Genomic DNA, 9,528 nt, shown 5'->3' with positions numbered 1-9,528 from the left:
GTCTGCCAAAAGAAATCTAAGAAAGAGATAGTTTGCCAGGAACTATCTGTTATTGGGAGTATCTTAGTAGAATAGTCTGAAGTAGGAAAGTCCTACAGAGCTATTTTGCAAGTACAAGTTCGCAAAGAAATGGGTGCTTATTTATCAACCAAGTCTCAATTCAAGGCTGCAATTGAGAATTCCATTAAATGGGTCATCCTTAGAAGAAGGTTTTATGTACAGACTAAGTCATAAGAAGATAATTTCCCATATTAAGTTTAGAGTGGAATGAAAGGGGTTAGGCTAAGAATTCGCAGTTGTGTCGAGATTCTACTAAACTGCCAATAGTAGTAGTCAAACCAGAAATTTTTTTAAATGGTTATCATTGTGAGACAATCCAAGAAAGGTAAAATGGAAACTAAAATGAAGCTAGACAAGTTCAAGTCTCAGAAAGAGGTCGTTGGTAAGAGTAAAATTGCAACTAAATTAGCCTGTTTTGTCCGCCAACTATTCATTAAGAAGAAAGTATGTGTAACAAACCGTTTTTAATGGTGTCAGAAATAATAGTTTCAGGACCACAATTGTAACACCCCTTACCCGTATTCGACGCCGAAATAGGGCATGAGGCATTACTAGAACACATACACTTGTAAACGTATTTAACCGAGTTATAAAATTTCATCTAAATTAAAAATTTCAAATTTTTTTAACATGCTTTTATAATTCTTCAAAATATATCCTTAAAACATTATATTCATAATAAATAGGGCCTACGAGAGCCGATACATACCCATGAAATTCAATGCTTCATTTCCATTTCATTCAGTTCACAATTTCTCATGCTCCCAATTCAAATCATATCACTAGCAATTTCCATTTAATTACCATGTATTTCAATTAAAACACAATAATTAATAATAATTAGATTTTAATTACAAGAATACAAACTTACTAGGCTAAATTGCGTAAATACCATGATATAAGGGCATTTTGGAAATTTTCCATTTCCTCGACTTTCCATGCAATCTTGATCTAAATTAATAATTTCATTCAATTTATTAATATAGACAACAAAACTATTCAATTCTTGAAATTTCTTCATTCTTTTCCATATTTACAAAATTACCCTAGAAATTTTACTTTTATTCAATTTAGTCCCTAAACCTAAAACATGTAAATTAGCTATTTTAAAATAAACTCATATTATCAGAATATTCACATATATTTTCCTCCTCCTCCACTCCATTCCACATCCTTAATGTACTTAACACTCTTAGAAATAACATTTTCTAAAGTTTCGTTATTCACCCTTAAGTATATTCAAAGTTGTCTATCCGAGTCAGTATCACTAAATTATTTTTATCTGGAGCTACAGAACTCCAAATTATACAACGTTAATTTTCCCTAAAACTAGACTCATATATATTTTTACCATAAAATTTTCAGAATTTTTAGTTTAGCAAATTGGTACAGTTTATTCTTTAAAGATTCCCATGTTTCACTGCCTGCTGTTTCTGACCTCTCTTCACTAAAAATCAAATATCTCTTAGTACAAAATTTTGATGGTAGTGTTGTTTATTTCTATTGAAACTATACTCATTTAGGAATTTAATCATATAAAAATTACAATTATTTTTGTACAATTTAAAATGATTTATCAAATTTAGAACAGGGATTCCAAAATCAATCAACCCTTCCTCACTAAAATTCAAATATCTCAAAATATATAACTCTTTTACTTGCTTTGTTTATTTTATGTAAAACTAGATTCATAAAATTTCATTTCATATCTTATTCACTCTCTAATTAAATTTCCATCATTTATGGTGATTTTTCAAAGTTAACCTATTGCAATTTGTCCAAAATTGTTTTAGTGCAAGATGTTGATAATCAAATTTATAACACCCTCCTTTCCTTTCTCTACAATATTTTCTATCAATTCCTCTTGTTTCCTCCACTAACATATCAAGAACATATAACCTTATATAATAAATCCCTACATTAACATCAATTCCCTACTTTTTCAATAATATCAAACTCAAAAATATATTGAAATCTTAATGTTCTTACCTTGCTCTATTGATTTCAATCTTTAACTTGATTTTCTCTCTCTTTCAGCCTTTATTTCTTGAATCTAAGTTGATATTCTAGCTCCCAATAGTCTCCTTATCAATTTTCTCTCTTGGTGGCTATGGAAATTCTTTTGATTTCTAGATGAAAATGGTGAATTTTTGGTGGAAGGACCAAATTGTAAAGAAAGCAAAACTTTCTTTCTTTCTCTTTTTTTCTCACGTTGGTGCATGGAAAAATGGTGGGTTGCATGCTTCTTCATCTTCCTTTTCTTATACATATACTAAATAAAATAATAATAAAATAATAAAATATTATTTAAAAATAAAAATAAAATACTAATAAACTAATATTTATTTAATTAATTAATATAAAATATCTCCAACATCATCATTATCTTCTAGATTTCTCTCTCTTCTAATTGACCATTTTTCCCTTTATGATCTTTTAAAATTCCATCCTTGAGTCATCACTTAATTTGGTAAAATTGCAATTTAGTCCCTCAAAATTCTTCAACTTTTTCAATTTGGTCCTAATCCATCCATTTTTCTTGGTTTCTAGATCATTCCACCCTTAAAATATTTACACCACTAGTCCTTTAACTTTTTCATATTTACACTTTAACCCCTCAATTTTTCAGTATTTACTCTTGGACAACAAAATTTTTCTCACTTTTGCGATTTAATCCTTTCTTGAACTAATATGTCATAATATACTTCCCAATGTTGACATAACTCCAAAATTTCCCCTTTTTGTCGCTTTATTTCCTTATTTTATTATATCAAAGATAATATTTTATTGTAAAAATATTTGGGAATTACAAAAATTCCAACGAGTGAGTACATAGATATATTTAATTAATATTTATGAGTTCAATATAGTATAATAGTGAATCGTGATTTAATAGATTTTATTAATTGGTCAGTTAGTCAAGGTACAGGTGGTGCATACCGAAAGTTAGTGGTTTCGGAAAATGAGGTATCAAAACCTCATTTTCATAAATCGATCTCATAAATATTATTATTTAAAATTTGCGAAGCTATAATATAAGTGGATTGAAGTTTGGTCAGTGGATTGAAGTTTGGTCTAGCAATTTTGATGATTTGATAGTTAATTAAGGAATAAAGACTAAATCGTAAAAACTATAAAAGTTAACTGATATTGGGTTTTTATTTATTAAAAGCTATAATAGATGTAAATTAATGGTCTTATGCGGAAATTTAGCATTTTAATTGTTAGTGTCCGATCATGATAAGCTTTAATTGAATTTTTATAATTAAATTTTAATTAAATTAAAGTTAAAGTTAATAAAAGAAAAGTGAAAAACTAAAAATAACATCATCTTCTTCATGTTTTATTTCCTCTCCATCGAAGAGCTGTGGTTGAGAGATTTAAATTTTCAGCCAAACTATACTTCTTGCATGGAAGCTAATTCTAGGCTCTTTTTTTTATAATTTTTATATTTTTGAGACTGTTGTAGCTTAATCTAGCTAACCCATATCTTTGTTTTCAAAGTTGTTAATGATTTTTAATTTCCATTGATGAAAATTGAAGCTTTTGATGTTTAATAGTTTGATTATAATCTTAGATGTGTTTAATGACTAATTTGTAAAAAAAATTTGGTTAGTTTTGAGTTTAGGGACTAAAATGTAATAATGTAAATTTTGATACTGAAATTTTTGAAAATTATGTATTTATAGGGCTATAAAGGGATGAAATTAAAATTTAATTGTAACATAAAGCTTGAATTTGAAAGATATAATAGTTTCGATTTTAAGGGCTAAAATGAATCAAAAGTAAAAATTTAGGAAATTGTGTAATCTGAAATTAAAAGATAATACGCATGAATTTTATTTTTATAAAGAATTTAGAATTTATATTTGAAACTAATTATCAAATAGATTAAGAATCGAATCAACTAGTAGATAACCGATGGAAAAGAGAATTTTGGATTAGCCTTGACCTTCCTTCTTATTATTGTTTTCACCGTAAGCTTATACGATATAATTATCGATTTTATATATTGTTTGTGACTGAATTGTAAATTTATTATGTTTGAATGTATATTTTAAATTGATTACAATTTGGTACAAAAGGGTGAGAAAAGGGATACATTCAAAAAGTGGTGAATATGGATAAGTATACAATATTGAATGATGGTAAAATTTATTATAGGAATGTATGATTTATACAAGTTGATGTTAGAATGTTAAAATAAATATTGTTATGATATCAAATGAACTAAATTAATGGTTTGTGATTATATCTTGAATTATGATTGGAACAGTACAAAACGTGATTAATGGTTGTATTAAATGTTTCAATATGTTAAAAGAGGTTGAATGAATGTAGGAATAGATACAATTGGCATTCCAATAGGTTTGATTGTGTGTTTGTACGGGATATGTGTAAAAGATGATACGGAGTATATCTTGAATTATGATTGGAACAGTACAAAACGTGGTTAATGGTTGTATTAAATGTTTCGATATGTTAAAAGAGGTTGAATGAATGTAGGAATAGATACAATTGACATTCCAATAGGTTTGATTGCGGGTTTGTACGGGATATGTGTAAAATATTATGTGGAGTATATCTTGAATTATGATTGGAACAGTACAAAACGTGATTAATGGTTGTATTAAATGTTTCGATATGTTAAAAGAGGTTGAATAAATGTAGGAATAGATACAATTGGCATTCCAATAGGTTTGATTGTGTGTTTGTACAGGATATGTGTAAAAGATCATACGAACTAAAAGATTTAACAGAGATATCACAGTTTAAGATGAAATTCTACATTTGTTGTGAATTATGGAGCTTTGTCTTTATAGAGACTTTGGTGTGGTGGAGGGATGATATGATACATGACACATAACAGTGCCTTTAGGCTTTGTACTACGATGAACTGGAGTGGTGTAGTTATCGCTATTTTGAGCTATTTGGTGTGGTGGAGGGATGATACGATACTATGCCTACAGGTTTTGCAGTACGATACCTTGGTGTGGTGTAGTTACCCTTGTATCTATATCTTATTGTTTAGTTCATCAGGCTAACTGTTAAAATAAAATATTTTGATTGACTTTATGAGTTGCTTGGAAATGATATGTTTGTATGACTCTGGAAATGTTAACTGATGGAATTGAATGAATGATGAATATGTGTTTAAAAGTTGTTTGGAAATGATATAAAAATGAAGGGAAAGTTTATAGTTTATATGTATGAAACGCTCGCTTTGGAAATGTGAGATGTGGTAACAAGGTTATATGTTTAAAAGAAAAATTATTTGATTATGTATGTGATAAGTTAAAAGAATGTGTTTATGAATGGTTATGATCAAATAGTTAATTTGATTCATAGGTTTTATAGTTTTGACCAAATGATACTATTATGTATCATATTGAATGGATTTGGGAAGATTATATGATTTGATTTGTGATATACTCACCTTGCTGTTGTAAAATGTCTTGACAAGAAAATGATTTAAACTAATTAATTCTATTTACTTAAATGTGAATCTAAGGTAAGACTATTGTTTATGTACCTATGAACATACTAAGCATGTCAATGTTTACCCCATTTTAATTTCCTATCTTCTATAGTTGGATCTTTGTGGAACTCGGCTACTGATCACTTTTAGGGCTCACACTATCCAGCGTCTCTTTTGGTAGTCTTTTGTTCATTTTGGCTCAGTTATAAGTTGCATGTAATAGGTATAATGTATATATGTGCTTGATGTTGGACTCGTGAGATTCTTATTTTGGTATATTTATATATGGTCTTGTGTGAAAGTGAGGTTGATGATGTTGATTTTGATAAGTTGAATCATACTTGTGCGTATGTGAAGTGAATATAGATATGTCTAATTGAATGTGTATTAATGTATTGAAATGAGATTGTTATGATGAATGTACAAGGAATGCATGAATGGTATGGTTGAATTGAATGGATAGAATTAGTTTTGTTATATTGTGGTGCCAAATGAGGCATATTGGTTAGGCACTTTTAGGTTGAATTATTTTCTGTGTATGTAACGCCCTAAAATTTTGAGAAGTTAATTGTGAGATTTTGCAGTAATTAATTTTTGTATTTGTGGCTCTGTGTTTTCCTATTGTGTTAAGGTCTGGAGTTCGAGTCGCATTGTTAAAAGTTTTATTATTTTGAAACAACCCCTATCCATGCATTACATAGTTCAATGTAATTCTGTGTAAACCTGTGTCAAGAATGAGCCTGTTGGTTCATTGGTTAAGTCTCTGCATTCTGTTTGGTCCCTTGTTCGAGTCCAATCCTATGCGTTAGGGCATATTTTGCTTGTTGTCGAAAATTCGCTAGCGGTTAAGACAAAATATTTTAAATGTTTATTTTTTTTCTTCCACTTCTTTCCTTTTTAAGTTTTTCCTTCTTTTTACCATCTCTTTTTCTTTTTCTTTTTTTTTATATCGTTTGAACATGCTATTGTCGATCGTTGAACTTCTCATTTTGATCTGTTGTACGGGTCGGGTAAGTATGTCTTCTGGGATGTCAATTATGATAATTCGTTAAAATTTCTAAGAAATGACGGTGTCGTATTGTTGATAGTTTGCGCTAATGGATGAATTCTCATTGTTAAACGATGTTGGTTCCTTATTTTAGGAATAGGTGATGAAAGTAACGTATCTCAGTAGGATACTTCAAGTAATCACAGTTAATCTTTTAGTAAGTGTCGATTCCATTAAAGGTTTTATGTACAGGTTTTCGACATAAGTTTCTGTGTATAATTATGATTTATTGTCGTTAAATTCGGTTGATTGAATGATTGGATGGTTGTTTTAGGCTTCAGAGACTCTCTACGTTCTTATCGCTTCAAAATGTCTTTAGGTGCATACTAAAAACCCTTAATTTAAGGAATTTTGAACGCAAAAAAAATGTGGATGTCGACGCCACACGGCCAGGGACATGGGCTTGTGCCCAGGCCATGTAAGCCACATGGTCGTGCGCCAGGCTGTGTAACTCACTGTTCATCAAATTTGAGCCACACGAGCAAGGGACACGAGCGTGTGTCCAGGCTATGTCTGGCCATGTTAGTGAAGGGTTCACACGGGCAATGGACACAAATCTGTGTCTAGGCTGTGTAACCCACTGTTTATGATTTAGGACCATACGGTCCGAGACATAGACGTGTGCCCAGGCTATGTGAACCGCACGGGCAAGGACATGGGCGTGTGTCCAGGTCGTGTAACTCACTATTTGTGATTTAGAATCACACGGTCAGAGGACATATACGTATGTCCAGGCTGTGTGAGCCACACGGGCAAGGGCATGGGCGTGTGTCTAGGCCATGTGGCATATAAATTGGATCTGAATCTTGTTTCTGAGGTAATGAGTGTTTTCCAACATTAGCAATAATCTCCACAATGTATGAATGATCTAAATTTGATTGTATGAGGACTCTCTGATGCTCTAATATTGATATATGGATGATATAAATGTATGTGTACAGTGATGGCTATTTTTGATACTGATCTGCATTATCTATTAGCGAAATGAGTTGGATGTCTGAACACATGTTATGGATATTTGTAATCTACATTTGCATGGGTTGGGATATTGTGAAGAAGGAAGTAATCTGCTTTGAATTAGTGGTTAAGTCACGATGCGTATAAATACGAATCTGGTGCTTTGTCGCATTTCAATCTAGTAGCTAGATTACATTTCTGTAAATGTGTCACATAGACACTCTAAGGTGTGTAGAGTTGGTTGGGCATTGAACGTCTTTAACAGTGAGTTGGGATGGCCGAAGATGTTGTGTAGCGGATGGGGGTAGGAATAACGTCTTTTACGCACTGAGTTCATAACTTATTTCGTTGTTGATTAGATCTCAAGTGGCTCTCAGGCTTGAACGGATCGGCGCTGCGGGAGCTCAATCAAACCCTTTTATCTTTCCTTTAAATTCTACTATTAGTAATTTCAGTACTCTATGCTATTATGATGTTGGAAAGATTATGTAGTTAGTTAATTGTTGTGATGGATATAATATGTTGAATGGTTTCATTTTGACTGTGTTATAACTGTGGTTTTCCTAATATATAGATCACATAACACCTTACCAATATAATGATTTCCAATTGAACATGGGATAGTGAAACTCCCTGGGTCCTTCAACTTCGAAGGTAATTTATTTGTCAACATTACTATGCACCTTTCAAGAGAGCAATAGTCTCAAATTCTCTCAATCTGTGCTTCTTTCACAATATATCTTTCATAAATTTCATGTAGTTGGGCATTTGCTCCAAAGCTTCAACTAGTGGTATGTTGCTATGGAGTTCCTTCAAAACGTCCAAAAATCTTTTGAACTAAATATCCTACTTAGAATTATGAAATCGCTGAGGAAAAGGTAAAGGTGGTCATCCTTCAGGTTGTTGATATTGTTTTGCCATGGCATTATTGTTGACAACGTGTTCTGATTCTGCCCCAGCATTTTACTACTTACCCTTTTTAGGTTTAGTATGTTTTTCAAACAACTCTGGGATATTTACCTAATTGTTATTCGAATCATCCTCTCCTACTATGGCATCTTAAGCAATGTCATCAAGTAGAGTTTTGCTTCTAAGAGTGATGGCCTTGCATTACTCCTTCCCTTATGATATCAAATTCTCAGTATCACTTGGCAACGCTCCTTGTGGTCTCGAATTTAAAGCATTTGCTATTTGCCCCACTTGATTCTCAATAGCTCGGAGAAACTCAATCTAACTCTGAATTACAACATCATTCTTGGCCATATACTCTTCCAGCGAGGCTTCAATAAATGATGATGATGAAACAGATGCCTGACCTTGCTAGACATTTTGCCTCAACATAAGTTGAGTATAAACAAACGGTGCATTGATGGCATTCTATCTTGTCGTATTGTTAAAATTCCCCATACCCTTAATTATTCTAACTAAAGTTCGGATGTTGCTTTTACCTAAGATTATACGTGTTGGAATAGGGGTTATTGTTTCGGTTGAAATTACCCGTATAGCACACGGATGCTGGATTTGATGGGCATTGATCAAACACATGAACTTCACTACAATAAACACATGATAGTTCGGCTGATTTTATCTACTGGACTGCAGTAGGCCTTTTCATTGTTTTAATCATATTAGTCAAAGAAGATACCTGGACTGTCAATGAAGTGATTATGTCTAACTTCATAGTACCAACAGCTCTCTTGCCCGTCTCAACCTTTGTGGTAGGATATTGATAATCAATATTGGAAATCTTTTCTAAAATCTTATATGCTTCATTATAAGATTTATCCAACAAAATACCATTGGCAGAAGTAGCAACTACCATCCTCGTACGTGCATTCAACCCATTATAGAATATATTCATTTGAGTCTAGTGTTGGAATCCATTCATCAGACATTTATAAATTAAGTCTTTAAATTGTTCCCAAGCTTCATATAGTGTTTCATTCTCCAATTGCCGAAAAGATGTGATGTCATTTCTAAGCTT

The 9,528-nt window shown here is 31.6% G+C and overlaps 1 non-coding gene across 1 annotated transcript; it reads left to right on the top strand.

Moving 5' to 3' along the window:
• The first annotated feature begins 9,421 nt into the window (after nucleotides 1–9,421).
• Nucleotides 9,422–9,528, top strand: LOC128035106 (small nucleolar RNA R71). Its single transcript, XR_008191510.1, has one exon. It is a non-coding gene; the product is annotated as a small nucleolar RNA R71 (small nucleolar RNA).

The sequence above is a fragment of the Gossypium raimondii genome, chromosome 11, assembly GCF_025698545.1.
Source record: "Gossypium raimondii isolate GPD5lz chromosome 11, ASM2569854v1, whole genome shotgun sequence".
Lineage (NCBI taxonomy): Eukaryota > Viridiplantae > Streptophyta > Magnoliopsida > Malvales > Malvaceae > Gossypium > Gossypium raimondii.
This window is presented reverse-complemented; position numbering and strand designations above follow the sequence as displayed.